We start from the raw sequence: 25016 nt of genomic DNA, 5'->3' as shown, positions 1-25016 counted from the left end.
AATTTTGTTTGCTCTTGGACATGGAAAGTTATGTGCCAGATATATTCAGGACTCTGCGACAATAAATTCTCCCCTGCAGTTGTTGACTCATCTGCTTTTCTGTATACTTTAAAATATGCATCACTAGTGCAGATTGTATGGCATAACTCAACCCAGGTGTGTGCCCTGAGTTGACGGTGGTTGCAAGCCCAGTGAACCAATCCTGGAAACAACACTGGCACAACACACAACAATTCCCTAACATAATTTTCTACACCAGCAGGAGTTTGACAGGTGTTGAATGAGCTCATTCTCAAACAGGAAATAAGAGCTTGGCGGTAGTGTGCACCAAAGATCTTATGAAGCAAACTATTTGCTACTGGGCCTTCCTAAAATGGTTGAAGGCACCATGGAACACTGTCAAATTTTCCAAAGCACAAGGAAAACACACACATTTCAGCATTTCAGCAAGGGCAGAAAACATAAGGGCAGAAATGTGTGTCAAAATCTTTAGTCCACAATGCTACAGTCATTCAATTCTATTTGCAATGGATGAATTCTCAAGATATCCTGAAATATCATCAGTAATGCCCACTCTGGATACAATATTGTTAGAATATGCTATAAAGTCTGTTTTAAAGACAAATCATCTACTCCTTTCAATGGGTATTACTTCAAAGTGTTTCTGGCCTATTAAGCCTTTTTTCATCACAATGTTTCTCTACAGTGGCAATAAGCCAATGGCTTGATTGAGTGGCTTCATGCGTAGTGTCACTTGCAGCTGCATATTATACATGTAAACCCTGATAGTTCATACTACAAGACTTACTTTCGCTTGTGTATAGCTCTAGAACAATCTATCCATTTATCCAAAAACAATCACAAACACAATTCAACATGGTCAGAAATAGGAAACAGAAACTATCATCATTGGTTACAAGGTTAACTCATACTTTAGCACTTTAGCAATACATTACAAAAAGTCACACTTCTTCCACAATTTGTTGTATAAACCGCATATATGTGAAAAATTAGCAAAATTATCTAGACACAAATAAACATCTTAGAAATTTGAGTTAAACATGCATGTAATTACAATCATCATATCCATGCAAATCTGTCAACATAATTCACAAACTATTTATACCATTTCTCTAAAATAAAATGATGGCATCAGTTGGGGAAAAAATAAAGTTAAGTTTGCTATGTATAATAAATTAATGAATTAAAAACTAAAATACTGGGAATTCCAGTGGTATGGTTGCACATTCTTAAACACTGAGCATAAAATGAAGTAAAATAAATATTGTTGTAGCCTTAACTAATTCTCCAAAATAGCAAGTAAAATGTAATATCAGCCCAAATATATATATTTACAACATACACCCACCACAAACAAACAGGCATTGCAAACATACAATAAAAAAAAAATGTATTGCATTACCTGTTAAATACATAGGCCCTCATTACGACCCTTGCGGAAATCAACCGACCGGACCGCCATAGCGTAAATAGCGTTTCCGCCATTGCACGATGGAGTAAAGTGCGGCTCATTCCGACCCATCGGGCACGAGCACCACGCCATGGCGGAAGTGCAAAGTCCGCGATGGCGGAAATGACCACAAAACGGCCCACACCGCCGCCGTACGGCGCCCTAGGTGCAATACCGCCACCCATCTCAGCGGACACCGCAGTGAGCGCCAACCGGAAAGTACGGTGACCGTAAATATACGGAAACGGAAGTAAAAGCATGGTCCCGGAACGGGAAACATCCCGCCGTACACCTATAAAACCACAAATTCCACACAACCATAAAAAATACTACCCTGAGACACATCCCAACCCGTCATCCACCCTAGTGAAACCAAGAAAAATGGGAAAAGTAGCGAAGAAAGCGTGCGACCGCAAGCGGCAGGTCCACTTCTCCCTTGAGGAACTCACCGTGCTCACGGAGACCCTCCAGGAGAATGCTGCCGCCGTCTTCTCCACGCAAATGACCAAGACGGCACTTGCGAACAAGAAGGCCATATGGGCCCTGGTGGCACAGCGGGTAAGTGCGGTGGGGACCGCACCCCGCAACCCACAGCAATGCAGAAAGCGATGGGACGACCTGCGGATACGCGTCCGTAGCATACTTTCTGCCAACCGCAACATTGCCACAGCTACCGGGGGAGGATCGGAATCACCCATCAAGTTGACCCCCTGGGAAGAAATATGTGCCTCCACCATTGGAATGGAGAGCATAGAGGGAGTCGGAGGGATGGAGAAAGGAGTGCAGACATCCGAAGATTCAGGTAGGTGGCCCAAATAAAACAATGCCAAAACCACAGCGTCCAATCATGTGAAGTACCACGTGCCCACATAGTGCAACAGGAACACATGTCCAGGAGAACGTCCACATACATAGGCCTGATAGCACACTTTAAAACTCACATCAAATACATAAATAATTAAAAATCCTAAAAACACCCTCTACACGTGCAGCAGGCACACCCTAACTGCAGGCTGCCAAACAACTGCACCCACACTCCACACACAAATGAAACCACCTCCAAGGCCCCGACCCAAATCACCCTCAGGTACCACCCCAATGCATGTGATACATTGCCATTCCAATTCCCACAGACCCATTAATAACGCTCGCCCTCCTTTACTCCACCACAGGGTCCGATCCAAACGACGAGCACCAGGACACCCCTACCAGCACACCTGCAAAGAGGGCCAAGACCAACGGCCAAAGACCCTCCACCTCAGCTGCACGGATCAAGACACGGCAGCAGCACAAATCAAGTGGCAGCACACAGGAGGGGACTTCAACAGGCACCCCAGCAGCCAGCATGCCCACAACACCACCACCACAGGTCCCCCCAATGGATGCCACAGTAGGCACTGCTTCTGGTGGCAGCAGCACCATAGGTGATACTGCATTAATGGCAGCATGCTCCGACACAGAAAACGGGGATGTCGAAGTTAGATCCATCCATGACCTGTCTCAATCCCCCTGTCTGTTCCATCCCGTACACCATGAGGATACCACGCAGGGGCACCCACAAGACGACGACTGGCCATCCCCCACAAGCCCTGTGGCAAGGCAACATGAGGTGACCAGCCCCTCTGTGACACCACCGCAAATGGCCATGGCCCAGCAGAGGCAACAGTCCCTCGACCAGGTAATCGTGCAACAGCAGCAACTGGCCACGCTCCTCAAGGACCATGCCGATGAATGTGGGGGCACTAAGGCAGACATAGAAACATCAACTGAGACACTTAGGGCAGAAATGGAGAGAAGTACAGAGACACTAAGGGCACAAATGGAGAGTAGCACCGAGAGCCTGAGAGTACAAATGGAGAGAAGCACCGAGAGCCTGAGAGTACAAATGGAGAGAAGCACCGAGAGCCTGAGGGGGGAACTGCATGCGACGTCCAAAGACGTATGTGCCGAACTAGCCGCAGTGCGCCGTGTGCTCACTGAGCTCTCACAAACCCTTAGGGACATGCATGGACGTGAGCAGGCAGAGACATCATCCGTTGCAAGTTCCGTCCAGGGCAGCCCCCAACGTAGATCTGGGAGGAACCTGCGCTCCACAGGCAGGGGTGCCCCTGATACCCGCAGAGGGGGCTTGCAATAGCGTCTGCCCACTGACAATGAGCATCTATGGACACTGGTGTTCGGGGGGGAGGTAGGAGGGTGGAGGGGGTGTGTTGGGCTCACTTGGGTGGCGGGTCGATAGGGTGTTTAACATGATATCACATATGCCATAAACAATGCACGATCATGCAATGAGATGTGTGGACATTGATCTTTGTGTACGAGGCCATTATAGGCGTACAGTCCATATTGTGCATGTTCCAGACACACACAGTGCCACGAGTCCCATGTCCATGTAACAGCCACCAGGCGTGAGTGCTAGAAGCATGCATCTATGAGATGCTGACGAATGTCACGGCCCTCCTGTGCCTCGCAGACTCCTTGAGGTGCTGCCACATCCCCACCCTCATCATGACCATCTTCAGGTGCTTGCAGTTCTGCGTCAGGGGGCATGGGCACATTTCTACGTACGCACATGTTGTGTAGCATGACACATGCCATGACCATCTTTGCAACCTTCACATGGCGGTACAGGAGTGCCCCGCCAGACCTGCTGAGGCAGCGGAAATGAGTCTTCAGTAGGCCGAATGCCTGTTCTATGACTACACGGGTACATGAGTGGGCATGGTTGTAGTCCTCCTCATGCTGGTCCCGTGGGTTCCGGACTGGTGTGAGGAGCCATCTCTTCAGTGGATACCCGGCATCACCTGTATGTGGACAAGTAAGGAATTTTGAGGAATGCCATTGCTACGTACGCACCCCCCCCCCTTCCTGCCAGGTCATTGCCGCATCACATACCCCACATCATCATGCATGAAATGAGACTCACCGAGTAGCCAGGATCTGTTCCCTGCGTGTCGCTCCATGTAGCGTGGTATAGTAGAGTTCCTCAAGACCATAGAATCATGGGTTGATCCAGGAAATCGGGCACAACAATGTGTAATGATCCTGTTGGAGTCACACACCATTTGTACATTCAGAGAATGAAATTGTTTTCGGTTGCGGTACTGGGCCTCCATGGCATGTGGGACGACCAATTCCACATGGGTGCAGTCGATGGCACCAATGCAACCCGGTATGCCGGCAAGTGCATGGAATCCCACTTTTGTGTTGGTAATTTCCTGCTCCGAGCGTGGTAGGGAGATGTAGTCGTCTGCGTGCTTCAGGAGGGCATCGAGCACTTGCAATAGTGTCCGTGAGAACAGTGGCTGTGATATGCCATGCAACTGTCCGACTGTGTGCTGGTAGGTGCCTGTGGCCAGGAAGTGGAGTACAGACACCACCTTCAGCAGGGGTGGGATGGCGGTTGGGCTATCTATCATGCTGACAAGGTCAGCCTGTGTCATGTCCACAATGGCGGTTATGGTGTCCCGGTCCAAACGGTAGAGGGTGTGGATCTGCTCATCAGTGAGGTTGAACGGATGTGCTCGGAGGCGTGGGATTGCGGGCTGCCTGCGTGGTGGTAGTGGCTGTGCTGGCGGCCCTTGCTGGCCCTGCCTTGCCCTCCTCCTCCTCCTGCGTCTCCGCCGTGCGGCCGGTTGTAGTTGGTGTTCGTCTTCTTCTTGAAGTTGGAGTACTTGCAGTGCTATCAGGTCCCCCAGGGCCAACATAGCTAGTCCTGCCGGTAGCATTTCGGAGTGGGTGTGGTTGTGGGAGGAGGCTGGGTGTGCAATTTATGTGTTTTCAGGCTGTATGGCCTCCACCTGTGGTGATTCATTCCACCTGTGCAAGCTGCACTCCCCTTTGGGTGAGCACGTCCCGCACACAACGCTGCAATTCGACGAATGGCATCTTGCTATTGCAATCATGTATTTGTACCCGATGGCAGTGTAACATTGGTTGATATGTTCATTCGGCTATGGTCCCATTGTTTCACATACTATCTTTGCAGTCGCGAACAGACTTGTGAAGGATCAGTGGAACGTAGTACTCGAGTAACGGTGGACCCTCATGCAACACTGTACCGAGCTTCACCGACGGGCGGGGCGTCCCATTTGTGAGTGAAGGCAGTTGCGGTTTCACACACAGCCGCACTAGATGGATTAATTTGTGATTTCAAGCGGCCACAGTTGCCTTTTCGACGTGATGTTGCAAATGAGGAATTCGAAGGGCGGCGCTTTCGGTTTTCAGCTAGCGGCGAGGAGATGCCCACAGGTCTGACTGCAAATATAACGTTCTATTGTTCAATGTCCTTGGGACAGGGGCCATGGCGAGGATGCAATGATTGATATGAATAGTTTGGGATGCGCAATAGCGACGTGGGCGATGAGGCCGGACGTTCCCAAATACATGTTACTTCACAACACTGGAATTACGGGCTGGGGCACAGTGGATTTTGCAGGCTGCATAACGCACAGACTCAATGGAAATTTCACATGTTATGTGAGTATGGAGACAGGCGTTTTCATTACGGGATGAGGGAATGATGTATGGATGCATGGACAGATGATTTGATACAGAGTTTGCCATGTACAGGGCTTCTTGGAATCTATCCGCCTCCCCTGCGCTATGTGATGCAGGGCTGCCATAGTGGGACCATCGTCTATCTGGCCTTGTTGAGCCCTCCCTGTCTCGACGCGCCTTCAGACACTTGTGTCTATGCACGTTACCAATCCCATCAGATGGATTCTGTTTTAACAGACGCATGCACAGGTACACTCGTTTGTGATAGTGTTTTCACCTCGATATAGATAGTTATGATTCGCAAGTGGTTTTTGGGTGGTGATGATCCTTTGGAGTGGGCTAGCATGCATATGGCTGTGGATTTGGTGTGATCATTGAAGTGAGTGATTCAAATGTAGTTCTGATGGCCATACTATTCTTTTTCATTTCATTTGGTTAACAGGTATCTCCTCCCCTTTTGCCACTGCCATCTGTATGCCACTCCTGCAGATGGATTTTACTCCCGACACCTGCTGCTTCGTGTTAATCAGTGGAGCAGCATTACGATCTTATGGGACGATCGCCAATGGGCCACATGCCCTTACGCAGTACTAGTGGCTAGGAGCAACATTTCGGCCTTTCAGCTGGACTAGTGCCTCCCTATTGGGACGGCCCTGCGGTTCTAGGCGCTTCCATGTTGCCTTTTCGTACGGGAATGTAGCCCCTGTGTACCATGAAGGAACAGGGCGTCACACAAGAAGTAGCTGGTCATTTATTGCGGATGCAGCCCACAATAATGAAATATATTTTGGAGTTCATGGCCTAATGGCTGTATGGGCTTGGAGAATTTGTTGTGCATTAAATTTCTATTCTGATATGAACCGTGTACCGTTCTTCTTTGCAAGTGATGTGGCATATTACTATTTGGGGAGCGATGTACTGTGAGGAGATCTGCATTGGGTTCCAGCTTCGGGGTATAGTTGCGTGGTACTGTGCTGGGCGCGTTTGCCTACGAAGCCCAGTGAGGTCAGGGATGAGGGCTGCCATTATGACTGTTTTGATGATGTCATGCTCAGGGGCGGGGGATTAGCTTTTGTGTAACAGATGCCGGTCAGCCAGTTGGATAGGTGGAATGATGTGATTATCGGAATATTGCTGGTCACAGGTGCCTGTGTTTGCGTGCGTTTCTTGGTGGGAGACTGAGGTCATGTCCATTTGTATGGCTTCTGTATTCGTGCCATCTGTGCCCTGCAGCTCCCATTGGGCCCTCTTGAGATTCATTTGTTCGTTGGCAGGCATGGATGACTAGTACATTTCACTGGTTGCATTGTGTGACTTCATTGCACCTACGGGGGGTTGTACAATGTGTCCAGGGAGCGGTGTACAAGCACTCAGTAGGGCCGTTTACGGTTGGTTCGCGATGCCGTACTTCTCACCATGGCGGAATGGTACTTTCCGCCGTGCTTGATGGCGTTAGGTGCATGTCCGCTAGGGTCGGAATTCGCGTACCGTTGCACCATGGTGCTAATTACAGTTTGGCATGGCGCGCGTGCGTGTACTTGGTGCAGTTAGCGTTGGCGTTCACTACGGTGTCGCTAATGGCATCGTACTTTGCGGTGACGGGTCATAATCGCACCGAGCGCTATTCGATGGCGGTATTGCATTTCCGCCATCGTTTTTCGATTTCCGCCAGGGTCGTAATGAGGCCCATAGTAATGATAGACACCTTAAAGTTAATCATCTGAAAACATTCAATACACTTACTAAAAATGCTATTTCACAATAACATATACTCTTGCTAAAGTCTTCATGCCACATTCTACAACAAACATCCAACATTCACATTTGAAGTACAAACAAACACACATACAACCACAACATAACAGATGACATGAGTTGAAAACTTTAAGAACACGATGTATAGATCCAATCTATATCTGTAAACTGTAAATGAACTCATAAAGTAAAAAATATACACCGCACATGTTTGGAAAGAACCAGTTTAGAACAGTAGGATTTGTATAGATAAAGGCAGCATGTCCACAGAAAGGAAAGCACAACCTCCCTTCTGTTGTCTTGTTTATGTTGGCAGTCACAATAAGAAGTGAGAGTTATTTAACATAATCACACCAACATCTAATTATATATTCACTGAAAAAACCTTAGTTAAGTTGCAGATAAATTGTGCAGATTTAACGGAAAAAACCTTTGAAATTCAGCAGATGTGGGAAGTTACGACCAGCTTAACTCAGCACGCTTGTGTCGATGTCCCCCATAATGTCATTTTGTATGTCATTGTGAATCCCTTCTCTTATAATGTGTGCAAAAGGAATGCGCTAAACTGGTCATGGCTTCCATATCTGCGTAATTTCAAGGGTTTTGTTGCGTTAAATCTGCACAATTTAACTGCACTGTAACTATGATTTTTTTCTTTCAAGGGTTTTGCCATACCATCATTTTTTTCCAGCCCACTAGCCATCAACTCCGGCCATGGCCAGTGTCCACAGCCTTATGCTGTGCCCACTATACATATTTCCCCAATATGTTTCTTTTGGACCCACTAGGTGGCCACTGTACATGTCTTCGAGCCCTGGCTATTGAGCACAGCCTTGGGCCATGCCCACTGTATGTTTTAAAACACTGCCTTTCTTTCCTGTACACTAGCCATGGCCATCGACCATGACCATTGGCCTCAGCCTTCCGCCGTGGCCCCTTTACATGTTGCAAGAAACAAAGATTAGGTGAAAACCCAATCATACAGCCGCTCTCTGGAATCCCATACTGGGTTTTATATTAGTTGTAATTTCACTATGTATAGTTGCCTTCAATCACGTGTCTTATTAAACCAGGTTGCTCGGCAACGCGCCGATGCAACAAAGACAGTCTGCTTTGAGCAGACGCTGAGAGAACTTCTCCGCTTCGTTCTTTACATATGCACCTACTCGCCGTACACGGTGGAGCAGCCTGACCTCTGAAACATAGATTTCGCCATTACTCACCTACATCAGACTTGCCCTGATGAAGGAATTTGTTATATTCCGAAATGCATTGGCACAAAAATAAGTCTTCAGATAGAGTGATTTATGGCAATCTCTTCCTCACGAAGAACAATTTTGGTGGCTACTAGTCACTTCTTTCTATAAAACAATTTTCAACATTGAAAAATCACTATATATTTGACTTTTGTATTTTTTCAAGAATTGGATCGAAGGAACTATACATAGTGAAATTACAACTAATATAAAACCCAGTATGGGATTCCAGAGAGCGGCTGTATGATTGGGTTTTCACCTAATCTTTGTTTCTTGCTGTATTTTTTGGGTTTGGGTGTCTCCAGGCCTTTTTCAGCCAGCTCCTGCATAGAGGATCTAACTTCCTAACAAAGACTTATCACACTAGAAACTTTTGATAACGCCAGAAGGATTCGATACTCCTGTGGTGCCCACTCAAATTTGCTTCCTGCCCCTTTACATGTTGCCCCAATAGTTTTCTTCCAGTCCCACTAGTCATGGCCCCTGGCCATGACCAGTGCCCACGGCATTTGGTCTCCGGAGGATAGCTCAGGGGCAATGTGCTTGCCTTGGAACCAAGACGACACGGAGCAACAAAGGTTCGATCCCAGGGTCCACGCTTATAAACCTCTAGCTATTAAGCACGTTATAAATAACCTATCATATCATATCATATCACTCTACATATTGCTCCAATAGATTTCCGAAATGGGCACACTAGCCATGGCCTTCAGCCGTGGACACACCACTAGGTTTCTTTCGGGCACACTAGCCATGGCCAGTGGCCACAGCCTTTCTCTGTGCTCCCTGGACATGTTGCCCCAATAGGTTTTCTAGGGGCCCACTAGCCATGGCCTTTGGCCGTGTGCACTTTCCATATTGCACTATTCGGTTTCTTAAAGTAACCCAGTATCCATAGTCTTATTCCACTTTTTTGTATTAGTCAAATTTTTTAAACTCTTTCATAAAATCATAAAAATACATTTTCCAATAACCGCTATTAACCCCGATAGTAGTAATGTACTACACATTGCCCCAGTTATTCAGAAAATAACCCTGGTCAGGTCATTCATATGACACACTTTCATTACAGATCTCCTTTTCTACTATAACCCCTGATATGTGAAAATAGCACTTGTTATGAGAAAACGTTTGAGCTCCTACCTAACCCCTCATTTTACATGGTGTCCTCTTTCCACTCTCCCCACCTCTAGCCTGATGCCATTTCATCCTTTTTCCTCCTCCAAATGGCATTTTTTCCACTTTTTGTTTTCGGCTTACCTCAGTTATTTCGGAAATAACTCTAGTTATCTCTCGTATTGAACATAAAAATAATGTCAGATTTTTAATTTCTGAAAAACCTCTCTGCTGTAAAGCACAATGCTATAATTTTGGGACAAGGGGACTCCTCCTTCCTTGTCACATATTTTAATAACTACTGGACGGAGTAACCCCAGAACCATCCTGGAAATCAAGTCAATGATTCGTGCCCAAGTTGTTTTGTTCCTGGCCCAATTCGGTACTATTGGTTTTTGTTGTGTGCTGCGCAGCAAATTGGACTTTTTCTCCTTGGGGAAATTAATGGCATTAGGCTGAAAACAGTGTTTATTTTGCTTTCTTAATAACTTTTTCCGATTTTGACAAATCTTGTCCAGTCTGGGGGTCCCATGACAAACCTTTTCTTTGCAAAATATCAGCCAAATGCTTCATGCGAGTCAAATGTTATTGCCAACTCAATGATCGGGTTTACATGGAACTTAACAGTCAACTTCACTAAAGCGCAGCAACCATTAAATCACTGTACCATTTCAAAAAATTAAGTGCCCAATACTGTATACAAAAGAACAAATGGGAGATTTAATTGATTGGAATAACTGACCTGTGTGTCTCGTGATAACATTAATTAAATGTATTCTATGCCATTATAACAAAAAAGATTAACTGTAACTGTAACTATTCTGAGATGGATTTTAACTGACTATTGAGGGTGTTTTTCTTCTAGTGGCACTCATTTGGGGCATTGTAGTACTTGCTTTGCTTGGGCCTTGTGGATTATGTACAGATTTATGCAACAACAACAAAAAACGATATATCATAGGGCATCAGTCGTCGCCCTGCAGTAAAAATGAGTCGGACTCCCATAGGAACCTCAAAAAAATGAACTGCTAATAACTTTTGACTCATGCAATGCATTTGGCCAAAATTGTGAAGTCAATTAGGGACGCCCCTCCACCCCAGACTGCAAAGAATGGTAAAGATGTGTTCAAAAATAAAAAAGTTGAGGCCTACTTCCCATTTATTTTCCCATAGACAAAAAAGGTTTTTGTTAGACTGCAAAGCCCAAACCGCAGGATGAATTGGACCAGGTCCGAAACAAGCATTTGCTTGAGGAGTTGGGGGTGGTCTAGGGACTGGGTTTACAACACAAAGCTTTTCAGTAGCCTCGGTTATGGACAAAAAAGCAGCGAATAGTCGACATTTGAAAGCAAACTGGCACAGAGGATGGGGGCACTTGGTGACAGCCTGGGGCAGGAAAGCATTTCTTTTCTGCCATTTTTCTGATATTTGCGGCTGTAATATGACTTCAGATAGCCAAGGGTATCTTAGTTCTATACCCAAGGCTATAGAAAGATTTTAATTTTTTAAATAGATATTTTTACAGCAACAGTGACGTCGGGTGAGAAAATCACTGGTCATGACACGATAGGCATCTGGGTCTGCCATCCATGCAGTAACTGCCCATGCTTAGCTTCAAAGCAAGGAAGGGGCTAGCCCGCTCAGGCCATGTTGCCTAATAAAAGACCACATAGAGCACACGTGCTACTGTCAGTCCGTGAAAGTATTGCACTCAGAGACAATGTGTTGCCTTTTGTTGAATTGTATTCTGGTATTTGTAGCCTCCCAATCAAGATGAGGGAATAATGCCACAATTGTACACTTTTTGCCTAACATTGTTGTATAAGGATTTATGTATTTGAGTGACACTATGGTATGTGTACTTTAGTTATCTTCATAAAGCAGAGTATGAAAGCCAGACATAGGGATGAGGATGGGAAATGATGAGAGGGCAAGTAAGTCATGAGTATTTGCCCATGATGTGGCAAGAGAGTTTGCAATCCTGGATGATGGTGCAGTTATTTGCCCATGATTGTGGCTGCTTTTCAGGGCACAAGTAAAAGACACATGTAGGTGGACACTGTAACTTTGCAGACACAACCCTTTAGGCTTTTTTGAGGTTGGCAAGCTTGCTCAAGTATTTGACAACTAGGATTTTATTGAGGTTGTCATGTTCCCAGTGCAGATGCTTACCCACAAGACCAAAAGCACTAGTTTCATATTGGGACTTTGTTTTCCAGGAAATATTTCACAACAGATTGCTGGGTTTAATAGATGAGCACCTTTTATAATTTGCCAAAATATGTATTGGAACAATTCCTCTCTTAGGTTATTTTTCTTTTTTAAAAGTCCAACGCTAGTTTTCAATTCCTGCAATCTTTTATACATAACAATACCACTGTCAAAACAGTTCAAAATTAGTTTGTGATTGATGAACGTCTTTGAGCGATGGATAGCAAGTATTTAAAAATATAGTGTGGCCCTGCCCGCCGGCCAGGCCAAAAGCCAAAGGTAATGGCTCGTGGTCTGGTAGTGTTCTAAAATGGACAGTGGGCATTGCCAAAATCTTGTAGTGGGCAAAAGCAATAACTAGTGTTCTGGTAGTTTTCTAAAATATACAGTGGGTACGGCTGTAGGCCGTGGCTACTAGCCATGTGTGGAAAAAATCTACGGAATAACAAAACCCTTGACATTCAAGGAAAAAACTTTAGTCATAGGTACATTAAGGTGAGTAATACATTGTCAAAAAACCTTTGAAATTCAACAAAATACTTTAGTTGCAGGGACATTAAGGTGAGAACTTAACCCAACAAAATGAAATTCAGCTAAACCCCCCTTACCTTTGTGCCCCCTGTTGTGCAGGCTATGACCACAATGATGACATCACTGATGGCCTCACTGATGACATCACTGGTGACATTGATAATAACATCATATATGACATCAATGATTATTTAACTAATGGCATCAGATACAAGATCACTCTAATTGTTTGCACATATTTAGACCACCCATATATATATATTTCCAAATATATGATATTAGCATTTTAAAATAGTTCATACCAATTAGTACATTGTTTAAAACAGTAAAGAGCTACACATGCATCATATCACTACTTGTGAATCTTTCCATTGTAGTAGTTTGGTAAAATATGATATCTGAAATATAAATAATACACTGCTTTGAATGTTCCTGTTTGTACCAAATATATCTAAGACTTGTTGACCATTTTATATATAATCTGTATATAAATCTACAAAAATAATTTGTACAAATAAATAAATATAGGAATAAATAGGAAGAGACACATGTTAAACCCTAATTATTTACTATGTTTTAAAATAAACATATGTAAATACTCAATTGTTAATTGTAAGCATGTATATGTATCATTTTCTAACTGACATGAAAAGTACTTTAAAACAAGGAACAACTATATATTATTATATATTTGAAGATTTCCATAAATAGGTATTGAAAAAAAAGTGATTGTTACTCTAAATGTATATACGTATGTAAAAGAAATATTAAGTTTTAAAATGCAACATTTGCTTGAAAACATGTACATAGATGTATATTTCTTACTGTGTTTTGTATTGTAAGTGATTAACACGGTAACATTGAAATAAAACACCAACTGTACAAAGTAAAAGTAATATTTAAATAGTAAATAGTATCCAATTTTTTAATACATTGACTTTTGTGTATGTATATCTTACAACACTCAACCACCACTAGCTATGGCCTTCGGCCATAGGCAGTGGTCCCAGCCTTCAGCCGTGCCCACTGTTCATTGCACGACACTAACCAGCCACTAGCCATGGCTTTGGACCATGCACAGTGTCCACATAATTGCCCATGGCAAAGGCCATGGCTTAAATTGTTATTTAGTTAATCAAAGCTTTTATTAGCTTAGTCATAAATGATAATATGTCTGATGCCATCACAAAGGTAATCAGTGGTGTGATATATCATGTAAACAGTGATGTCACCTGTAATGTCACCAGTGATTGCATCAATGATGGCATCAGTGACGTCATATGTGATGACATCATTGTGATCATAGGCTGTGCAACAGAGGGTGCAAAGTTAAGGTGGCATTAGCTGAATTTCAGAGGTTTTGTTGTGTTAATTTCTCACCTTAACATCCATGCAACCAAAGTATTTTCCTTGAATATCATGGGTTTCAATTTTCCATAGCTTTTTTTCCACGAAGTGGCCACAGCCTTCACCCGTGCCCATTGTATATTTTAAAACACTACCAGACTACTTAGTCATGGCCTTTGGCCATAACCAGTGGACACAGCCTTTGGCCGTGCCTACTATATTTTTAAAACACTTTGCTCAAAGATATCCATCCATCACAGACTGATGCTGACCTGTTTTAACAGTGATATTGTTATTTATAAAAGATGGCAGGTTTTGAGAATTCACCATTTTTTTAGGTAATGGGCAGTGAGATATCATTATTTTCCATGGATCACACACTTTGGCTAAGCAGCGTGCTACAAGCCCATTGATTTATGGCCGGTCCCTTGGTGACTTTTGTGATAAATCGCACAACCCCAACTAACCGCATTTAAGCAGCACAAAAAAGGGAAAAAAATGACTTCCTGCAAGAATAACATATGCACAGGTAATTTTGCCCCCATAGCAAATGCTATCGCCATGAATATACACACAGTAAATGAACATAGATCGTAAGTGAAATACAAAAATGGAGTTAAATTGGCCTTGCCCTTAGAAGAAAGTGCACAAGACAAAGTAACATTGGACTTTTAAAAAAAGTAATGAAAACCAGAAAAACAGAGAGGAAATGTTCCAATAAATATGCCGGCAAACTATACAATTTTCTCACGTTTTAAACCCAGCAATCCACAGTGTAATATTCCCTGGAAAACAGCATCCCAATAAAAAACAATTGCTTGTGGTCATGTGGGTAAGTGTCTGCATTAGGAACATGACAGCCCGAGTAAAGTCATGTAGCCAAATACTTGAGCAAGCTTGCCAAAACTCAAAAAAACCTAATGGGTTGCATCCGCTCTCTGAAGCAAAGTTACACTGTCCACCCACATGTGTCCATTATTTGTGCCCTGAAAAACAGCCACAATCAGGGGTAAATAACTGCACCAGTGTCCAGTATTGTAAACTCTCTTTCCACATCATGGGAAAATACTCATAACTTACTTGCCCCCTCATCATTTCCCCTCTTCACCCCCATTTCTGGCTTTCAACCATACTCTGCTTTATAAAGAGTACTTGGACAAAATTGTACAGTTGTGGCATTTATTCTCCAATCATGACTGGGAGACTACATGTACCAGAATGCAATTCAGCAAAAAGCAAAACAATTGTCTCTGAGTGCAATACTTTCAACGACTGAGAGTAGCACAGTTAAACAAAAATAACGAGAATGCTGTATGTTTTATTAGTGTGTCATGATATATTTAAAACTAAGAAAACACACAGCATCCGGGACTGTGGACTGTCTCCCATCTGTGCAGTGACTGGGACCAACCCTGCTTAGCTTCAAAGCTGGGAAAGGGTAGCCCCCTCACGCCATGTTGCTCTAAGTGTCTTGTAACGTGTCTTGTAACTTGTGCTCATTTATTATGCAACATGGCCTGAGAGGGTCTGTGTCTTCCTCGCTTTGAAGCTAAGCAGAGTTGGAACCAGCTACTGCATGGATGGTAGAACTGGATGCCTAGTTTAATATGGACTAAGGATAGCCATGGGTATGCATTGTTTTATAGCCATAAACAGCTGGGAAAACAATAATGCTTTTTTGTCCCCCCAGGAACTCACCAAGTGCCCCCTCATCTGTGCCAGATCCCATCTTCCCCTGAAGGCCTCCTCACCTCCCATGACCTCTTCAATTCCTCCCACAACTCTCACTGTTTCTGTGACGCAAATTGCTATGAAATGTCAGCTATACGCAGCTATTCTGACTGATAGCCATGGTTACATATAAGCTTTGTGTTGCAAACTCAGTCACTAGTCACCTCCTGGTGTACTATTTCATCCCCCCAACCTCTAGCCTGATGACAATGGCATGTTTTTTGACCTGCAAAAGTCTTTTTTCTGTGCTTCATTTTCCAGTACCCCCAGCTATAACCAGGGATATAACCGATGCTGTCTCTCGCATTAAGAAAAAAAGCAGCCCAAATAAAATACACATTAAAAACATAAATCAGTCAAAATGGTTTCACATTTTTCTCAAACTCAAACACATTTTCCTAAAGCAAATTACATCACGTTCACGTTAAAAATTGTTACAACCCAAGCTAAATATTACACAACAAAAAACAGGATGTATTTGTATTTTACTGAGATTTATAAAGTGATTTTGCCAAAGCGCTGTACAGACAATTCATATGAAATGGTGCAAAAACCTTAACAGAAATCAAAAAATGATTGGAGTGACAAAGGAGAAGAAAGAAGATATCTCCTAAAGGAGATCAAAAGTTGTGGAGAGGAGACGAAGAGCCTATATCAAGGGGCGGAGAGTTCCATAGTTTAGGAGCGGGCAGAGAAAACAAACAGAAATGAGATGGCGCTCATGTTTGTAATGGGGAGGTTAAAAGGTGAAGATGCTGGGACCGAAGCGGTCGAGAAGGAGTCTAGGATGAGATGAGAACAGCAATATCGGTCGGGGCTAGGATATAGTATCACTGGAAAAAAATTGAAAAAAATGGAATTGGAAGAATATGCTCAAGAGAGAGGGGTAATCGAAGATTGTGGCGGCCGAGGAAAAAAGAAGGGGAATAGCAGAATTGTAGATTGAGTGGAGGGGGGTGAGATGAGAAGAAGGAAGGCCCACAAGAAGGGCCGAGCAGAAATCGAGATGGGAGAAAATAGTAGAGGTCATAAGAGGTTTAGAAGCATGGAAGGCTAGGAAAGGACGAATACAATGGATATTATGGATATGAAAGTCAGTGGAAAGACAGTCGAAAATTGTAGAGGGGAAGAATCCTGGAAGGATGAAAAAGAGACAAAAATCTTGAGGTCATCCATGTAGGAATGAGAGGATAGGTTGAAGGACCCAATGAGTGAAAAAAGTGTAATAGTTTAGATACAGGTAAGCAACGGGCGTAACCCTGAGTTGTGAGGAACACAATGTAGGAGAGAAAAAGCGGAAGTGGTTTGACCAACCCAAAAGTGTAAGTAAGGGTGACTGGAAAGATAGGAATGGAACCAGGGAACAATGGGGTTAGAAATTCCTAGTGAAGTGAGGAGAACGGGAAGTGCGGGATGCTCAACAGTGTCAGTGTAAAGCTCGAGTAGAAAGAGAATAGATGAAGATTTATAGTGCTAAGAGGAAAGAAAGGAAAGAAGGGAGTTGGTAACATGGAGAAGAGCAGTTTCTGTGGAATTACCAGGCCGGAACCCAGATTGGGCTAAAAGCAGTAGAGAATGGATGTTAAGGAATGAGGAGTTTTTGGAGTTGATCAATCTTTTCAAGAGTTGAGCGAAAGGGAAGCAAAGGGAGAGGTCATACATTAAATGGTATCAAGGGAGGGTTTTTTGAGAAATGGGATACTAACAGCATGTAGGAAAAGTTGCAGTAGACCGAGACAGATCGATAAGCATGGTTAAGTAAGGGATGAGAGAAGGAAAGGTAGTGGGAATAAGGAGAGAGGCAATTGGGTTGAGAGTTGAGGCCATAGGATGGGCACAAGCACGAATTGAGGCTGTGTCAGAGTTGGAGAGAGTAGGGAAAGACGTGAGTGATAGGAATGAGGAGGATGCAGAGTCAGAAGGTGAAGAAGAAGGAGGAAGTTGTGAAACAGAGCAGAATGATGCATGTAAAGAAAATACTTTTGAAGTAAAGAAGTCAGGAAAAGTCTGAAGAAAAAAGCCTAGAAGTGATGGAGGCATCAGGAGGAGTGGGGGGAGCATTTGATTTATGACATGAACAAAGGTAAGGGGATGCTAAGAATGAGACAGCGTTAGCAAAGAGAAGAAGAGTTTTTGAGGCAAGTAGTGAAGATTCTTAATAAGTGTGAAGAATTGATAAGAAAGCGAGGTCCAAGGTATTCTGTGTTTTCATCCTTCGGCATTCAGCACAACACAGGGAAGTATGAATAGAGTGGAGAAAAGGGGACAGGGAGGGCAGAGGAAAAAAAGGGTCAAAGGGGATGAGAGGGTGGCCAGAACTGAGAGTGGCAGTAAGAGAGCTGTGAAGACAGGCAGATTCTTGATCAGGAGAGAAAGTAGAAAAAGGTGCCTGAGAAGGGAGATTTGAGTGGAGAGAATAAAGAAAGGATACGGGGGAACAATAGTGTAGGTCATGTTGGAAGAAAGGAGTAGGAAAGGAAAGGGTAAGGGGGTGAGAAAACAGAGAAACAAAGAAGGAAGAGAGGAGATTATTAAGTCCATAGAAGACCCGGAGATATGAGAAGTGGGAGTAGGCAAAGAGGTGAGAGAAAAATAGTTAAGAAGAGGCAGATGAGGTGAGGATGAGTGGGTAGAGGTAAGATGAAGATTAAAGTCCCCAAGCAGAAAAAAAAAGGTTGAAGAAGGAGGAAGAAGGATAGGAAGAGAAATATCTAAATCATCATAGAAGGAAGAAGTAGGTCCTGGCGGGTGGTAAATAGCAATACAAGTTAGAGCGTATGGTTTAGAGAAGGCAGCAATGTGATATTCAAAGGAAGCAAAGACTAAGAGATTGGTTGGAGTAGAAGATGCAAGTCAAGAAGAGTGAAAGAGTATAACATTACCACAACCCGACTAGTGGATCGAGAGATGTGGCTGAACCGAGTCTAGGAGGAGGAAAGGAGAGCAGGTATAGACAAGTAAGCCAGGTTTCTGTTAGACACAGAAATTGAAGATTAAGGTGGATAAATAGGTCAAGAATAGAGTGAGATAATGTAAAGATGAGTTACAGATGAGTTAAGGATAACATGATATTTAATACAAATATAATATTTTTATAAATGTATTGATAATATTTTTGTATGTTGTTACCATAACTTTAGTATTATCTTATGTTTGTAGAGTTTACATGTTTGCTAGTTTAACCTAAACTCTTTTCTAAAAAATGTTTCTCAAATCTTTATAGATAGATATATGGAAAAATTCAGTAAATAAATGTTAGTTAAGGGTGATTTAAGGTGATCTCATTTATCACAGCATATCTTTTGAAATACAGAGAGTGTGGGAAGTGCTGAGCACTTACCCACACTTGATGGCCCCATTGATGTCATTTTGTATATCGGTTTCAATACATTCTTTGATATCAGGTCTGTGCTTGTGGGCTTTGCAACGAGGGTGATGCAGAGGAAAATGCTTATTAATTCCCACACCTGCCTTTGCCACTTTACCTGTTGCACCAATGATGTTAAAAGAGGGAAGGCAGAGGTCCATACTCCTCTCACTAGCAGATCCCATGAACCATAGTCTAAGCCTATATCCAGCAACCCCCTGATCCAATGCACTTCTACCTTTGCCAGAGGATTACCAGCCATTGGCATTGTCAATGTTGCCATAATATTAAAAGGCACACAGGGACTTAGATGGCCGGCTTTGCCCATGTCCACTGTGAATGTGGCACCAACTATTTAAAAAAACAAATGCCCATCTAGTAGGTCTGGTCCCACCTCTGTGCAGGTTTAAAAGAATATCACCATGTTATTGATTATACAACTTTTTTCCTGTATTTTTTCCCGCAACAAGTTCTCATGCTGAACATTATCTCTTGCTGCTGTTCTTTATTTGATATGTAATTTATAACACGCTTAAACCTGTATTGCTCGGTGTCATCTTGCCTCCAAGGAGAGCACATTGCCCCTGAGCTAGCCTCCCTAGTAAGTTCGTAGCATAAAGTTTGCAAATGCCCTCAGTAATGGGAAAACGCCATCAAATTTGAAATTCTTCCCTGTCCATCATCTTGTGTCCCCCTCATCTTTACCTGGTCTCCCCAAACCCCATTCCTTGTGTTTTACCTCCACCGCACTCTCCCATTACCCCCTTTAACTCCTCAAGTGACATTATTTTTTTTTCTGAAACCACATTCCGACAAGATTCAGGTGAGAATCCCCTGATACATTGAACATTTTCTTCCACAAATGGGCTTCCCAGGCCATCCCAATTTCTTCCACTGCTCATGTGGTCCTACAAATAAAATGTGCACTTTTCCTTTTCGGCTTCTGCCAGGATTACTGCGGGAATCGCTTGTATTAAGCAGAAAAAGAAATGGCAGATTTTCGTTTCTGAAACCCTCAAAGCCTCTCTGCTGTAAAGTAGCATGAGAGATATATAAAAGCTTTTCGGGGGTCATCTAATATTTTAAAAATGACTGGAAGGATGTGCGCCAAACATGAAAAGGCACATCTGTGGTGCGGTGTCCCCAAGTTACTTCTTATTTGTTAAAATGCCTACCAGCAGTTTTCGCGATATGGGTGTTCGATCAAAGTACTTTTCCTCTTATGTAAAAATGAATGGGAGTAGTCCAAAAACAGCACCTGGGATAAAATTATTTTTGAAAATGTCATCCAAATCCATCCAGCGAGTGAAAGGTTGTTAGCATTAGAATTCGGGGAAAAGTCTATGTACACAGGTTTCACCTTAACTGTAGGGGGTGGTGACTGCCACAATATTTTATATAGTATAGTGGAGGTCGCCACCCTATAGTTAAGGTGAAGCCTGCGTTCATAGACTTTTCTAGACTGACCATGAAGGGAAAAGAGGCGCTGGGTTGCTATTATATACAATAAACTATTGCTTATGGGTCGCCTGATGAGTGTTAAAGTATTGTGGTTCTATTGAAAACTGATCACAAAGTTTCACTCACCATTGTAATTGTAATTGGTTATTTATAACGCGCTTAATACCCAGAAGTTTCTAAGCACGGACCCGGGGATCAAACCTGTGTTGCTCCACGTCATCCTGCTTTCAAGGCGAGCACCTTGCCCATGAGCTATCCTCCTGAGATGAATGACATTCTTGTCATCTATAGACTCCCCAAAGTTATGTCCTCTTTTGAGAATCAATGGGCCTCATTCCGAGGTGGGGCAAAGGGATACGCCCTATTCCGACTAATATCCACACTATGGGTACTACCCCTCTTCCCCCCAAATCCCTCCAGATCCACTGCTACATCTAAGACTGAGTTTATATTTACCCCTTGCACTAAAGCAGAAATGGTTAAGATCATAGCCGCCATGAAACCCATTGCTTGTCGTGGTGACATCTGCCCCTATCTTTAAAGTCTGCTTGGACATTCTAGCTCCCTAGGTGATGGAATTAGTGAACCTCTCTTTCGCTCAGGGCCATGTTCCCCAGGTTTTGAAAGAAGCCCGGATCACCCCTCTCTTGAAAAAGAACAACCTTGATCCTTTCTTGGCAAAGAACTATTGTCCAATCACTAACATCCCTTTCCTGCAAAAATAATCCTGGATTGAGTGGCTTATCTTCAACTCCAGAGATTAATTGAGAGCAACAACATTTTTGGGCCAAGACAGTCAGGTTTTAGAACTAGACAATGCATATTGTGGATAAAGGTCATCCAGCTCTCCTGATGCTGCTCCTCCTCTGTGTGGCCTTTGACCTAGTCGATCACTCACTTCTGGTCACCAGTTTAAGGGATTTGGTGGTTGCTCAGGAATTACTACCCAATGGCTTTCTCCCTTCTTGGGGCCCCTCAACACAAGGGTTGCAGTTAATGATGCAGTGTCTGCCCAAGCTGCTATCTCATGTGGGATTCCACAGGGGTCCTGTATTTCACCGACCTTCTTTAACATTTACATCCTGCCCTTTCTGATGCTCCTGGACAGCATGGGTGTCCAGTATAACAATTATGCTGATTATACCCAGGTGGTCTTGAAGCTCTCAGGCATTTATACACAGGATGCCGCAGCCATTGATAAAATCTATGGATCTATCAAGGCTTGGATGGCAGCTAACTCTCTTGCCTTGAACACCGACTGAGCTCTTGATTGTTGCTTCAGGGCCCAGGCTACACAAACTGGCCAATGACTATCAGAGTTTCACAATCGCTGACACTGACATCACAGTGGCTAAGAGAGCAAAGACCCTTGGTGTCACGCATGATGCTGAGCCAACCATGAAACACCATGTCACATCCTGTGGCTATACTAATTAACTTCTTAGCCACATTCACCCATTTATTTAATCTAGGAACAGCTCTCTGCTTGCCTCTGCGTTGGTAACCTCACACCTAGATTACTGCAACAGCCTGCTTCTTGGTACGTACTAAGTAATCATCACAGTGTTGCCGGTGATTCAAAATGGAGCAGTGCGTGCAACCTGTGGTCTTACAACCATAACGCCAAGAGTGAGCTTCACTGGCTTCCCATGAAACATCACATTACCCATAAAGTTTTAACTTTGAGTCACAAGTGTTTGAATCACGAGGCCCCTTCATACCGCATTGATCGCACAAAAGTATATCAACCTAGCCGCCTTCAGTGGCACTATGTTTGATGTCCAGGCTCCATTATCCTGGAATGCTCTCCCTCCTGATCTGAGAAAGACAAAAACTCTGATTGATTCAAAAAAAGGATCAAGACCCATCTCTTCAACCCTACTCCTTAATTGGATTATTCTACCTTCACCTCACTCTGTATTCTGATCTCCATCTGTCTGTCCTGTTATGTTCTCTGTACGCCCTGAGGCCTACGGTTGTGTGGCACGTTATACAAATTTAAATAGATAAATAAATATAGTACAGTAGATTTACCACATTGTGCATCCCCCTGAGCAATGTACATACCTTACTTAAGCAGTTGTCCTCAAGGGTTATGGTACAATAACCCATGATTTCATCAGAGCAATAGTTTTATGCATGGCCAGATTAAGCACTGGGAAAGCAAGGTGATTGCCTAGGGTGGCACTATAAACGTGGTGAGCCGACTGTGACCATGTGTTCTGTTTAATCATCAGATACATTAAGAATAACATTGAGGCTGTCAAAATCATAGACAGTGCTCCAGCGGCAGCGCAGTAGTGGGAGCCGCAGTGTGTGTCACAATTGCATCAAAGCATGACAGTCTGCTTTCCAAATGTTGTCCTTTGTAATGTTGTAATGGCATGAGCAACTGACAGGCTCAGCTCAATTTCCTTCAATGTGAACTCTACCTCACCTCTTGGGTGTGCCTTGGAGCTGGATTTAATTTTTGAGGCTGATCACTTCTCTTTTCTTGCTGTATTCTCTGTGAATTCAATATAATCTTCCTTCTTCTCTTTCATGTTGTTTATCTGTGTCTACTCCTTAACATTGTGTATGACCCATTTTGATAACTCCGGTCTATACTGTGTCTGTGCCTGGCTCCTTTGTTCATTGTCTGTCTGCACTGTGAGCCTTTGTATACTCCAGTCACTACACATGTCTGCCCACTTGTTTTTGTATTAGTTGACTATTTCTTGATTACTATCTGTGCAGCTTAGAATTCTGTCCTGCTATGTTGCCTGTTGATCTGCTTTGCCTTTCTTTTACATTTCCTCTTGCTCCCGTGTCTATTGCGCCTGTCTTCCCTATGCTGTCCCCTGTTGCCTATGCTGCCCTACTCTCCTACCTGTTTCTGTATCTCCCTGACCTGTTATCATGTGTGGTGCTTTTCATTCCCCTTTTTATTGTACTCCCTTTCCCATTGCATTTCTCTCTGCCCATTGCATACAGGTTCACAAAATGTGTTCTGGGACCCAATGTGGATATATACACAAGTAAAATGGTGGCCTCTTACATGAGGGCAGCCTGCACTTCACATGTTTGAATCCCACTTAAGGGTGAACTCAGCCCTTTAACCTTATGAAGTTATGAATCAAGTATCATTCAAAATAGGGTGATACTAACACCTTTTATTACATTTCTCCAGATGAGTTTTGCATGACGCACTACAGGAAAACACATTATCATCATATCTGTTTTGAAAACAATCTTTCAATTGGAAATTTGCAATGGTAGGTGAGAAAAAGGGCATGGGGCAAGAACACGAGGGTCAACTGCAACTCAACCCCTTTACCTCTGAGGGCTGATATCTTTCCTCTGCTTGTTTTCCAAGCGAGAGTTTCTGAACCTCCCTGAACCCTATACAGACCCCACAACAAAGGATTCCTGAACCATTCAAATCATTGTGATACTAGTCTCATAGTTCATAGATGGAGAATTGCAATGGTCACAAACGTGAGACCACAGACGACAGAAAATGTTGTCCCAATCAAGGTACTACAATGATATACACCAGCATGTATCCCTGGATCCATGGAAATGCCTGATCCAAGCACAACTATTCAGAGTTCCACTTTCTTTTTTATCTGGCAGAAGTACTCTACCCCGCATTGTCAATAACAGGCACTCACAAAAGTGATGTCCTATGATGCCAAAAAGTTGGGACTTCCTCCAATTATCAGAATGTCATGAAGGACAGAATGCACCATTTGTTGATTCCTGTTGACAAGAGATTGGCAAAGGTCAGCTTCCATGCAATCATCTAGGTACAAAAAGATGGCTAAGCCCTGCTAATGGAGAATGCCTACCAATAGAACCTTCATAAACCCTTGAGGTGCCAACTTAAACTGTGATCAAGCGTATTAGAATTACTGTTCCCAGTCACAAACCTGAGGCATCTCTGGTTATTGTCAAGAAGTGGATTGTGGAGACAAGCATCCATCAAATCTAAATATGCAAAATATTTCCCTATATCAATCACAGGGGTGATCATTTTCACACTCTCCTCCTTGAATCTGAAAACTAAAAGAAAGTGGCTCAGAAGGCAAACAATAGGCAAAACTGCCTAAGTCATTTCCTACCAAACAAATAATGGATTGCACAATTGTCCCCCTACAAATGGGATACAGATGATCATCCACGATTATTGTAAGGATTGCCTCTCCTTCTTAATTTGCCTTCAATTCCCTCTGGAATGAGGACAGGAGTTTATCATCACCCTTCCTTAAGGGGAGGGAAAGGAGAACTC

This window comes from Ambystoma mexicanum, chromosome 6p (genome assembly GCF_040938575.1).
Source record: "Ambystoma mexicanum isolate Mex_15411 chromosome 6p, UKY_AmexF1_1, whole genome shotgun sequence".
NCBI lineage: Eukaryota > Metazoa > Chordata > Amphibia > Caudata > Ambystomatidae > Ambystoma > Ambystoma mexicanum.
Note: the sequence above shows the minus strand (reverse complement) of the source record.